This window comes from Microtus ochrogaster, chromosome 8, assembly GCF_000317375.1.
Source record: "Microtus ochrogaster isolate Prairie Vole_2 chromosome 8, MicOch1.0, whole genome shotgun sequence".
NCBI lineage: Eukaryota > Metazoa > Chordata > Mammalia > Rodentia > Cricetidae > Microtus > Microtus ochrogaster.
In genome coordinates, this window is record NC_022015.1 from 78,849,089 (window position 1) to 78,850,269 (window position 1,181).

A 1,181-nucleotide genomic window follows, 5' to 3' on the forward strand; every position below is an offset into this window, starting at 1 on the left:
CAGGGTTTCTCTGTGGCTTTGGAGCCTGTCCTGGAACTAGCTCTGTAGACCAGGCTGGTCTCGAACTCACAGAGATCTGCCTGCCTCTGCCTCCCGTAGCTCTTACATTTTTAAATTAACTTGTTTCTATTAATTTATATATTACCACAGACCCTGTCTTACCAGTAATGTTCTGGCATTTTTCTCCTTTGGCAGCTACATGGCATGGCATCCTCTCTCTCTCTCTCTCTCTCTCTCTCTCTCTCTCTCTCTCTCTCTCAAAGAGTAAGAGCGAGAGTGAGAGCGAGAGCGAGAGCGAGAGTGAGAGAGAGAAGTATGTTTAGATTTCCTGCCTGGCTTTACTCTGCTAAGCCATTAAGCCATTGACCAAAATAACTTTATTCATCAATAAATAAAAAAAGCAACACATATACAGAAGGACATCAGGAGGGAGCTTGCAAGAATGACCTTTGTTTCTACAAATCCTTGTAAGACAGAATCCTGTAGATTTTTTTGTTATTATGTACTTAGATGCTAACACTGTTCCTGAGAGTCAGATTGAGTTCAGCTCTTATTAATAACAGGGAGAATGTGTGTTTTCAAATCGCTGTTCTTAATTTTGAAGGAGAATGTCTCAGAAGCCTATAAACTGTAACTATAGAAAATATCTTTCTTTCACCTAAATCTGAGTGGTTCTGAGTTGTTGGTAAAAGTTTCTGGGAAATTTAGAAATAAAATGTAATGTAAAGGCTTACATTAAAAAGTGGCCAAGAACTTAGACAAAAATGTTAAAACTTTATCTTTTCATATCTCATGATGAATGGAACAGCAGGGTGCTTCTTCAAATAACCTTAAAAGCCCCACAGCAGGACTGGAGAAAAATTATCTTAGAAAATAAGTTTCAGTGGGAGAGGTAACACAGAAATGAAGCACAGGATTAGTTGCATAATCCTTACTATGAAACTATTTCAGACTAATAATTCTTGTCTGAAGTATAATCAGGCAAGACAATGATTTATATCACAAAGACTTTGGTCTATGCCACTATTTCTACATGTGATAAAGGAGAATATATTACACTCTATAAAAATGGCTGCTTAGAGATCAAGACAAAGTAAATTTTCACAGCACAAAACTCCAAAAAGAAAAAAGGGAGGGAGAGAGAGAGAGAGAGAGAGAGAGAGAGAGAGAGAGAGAGAGAG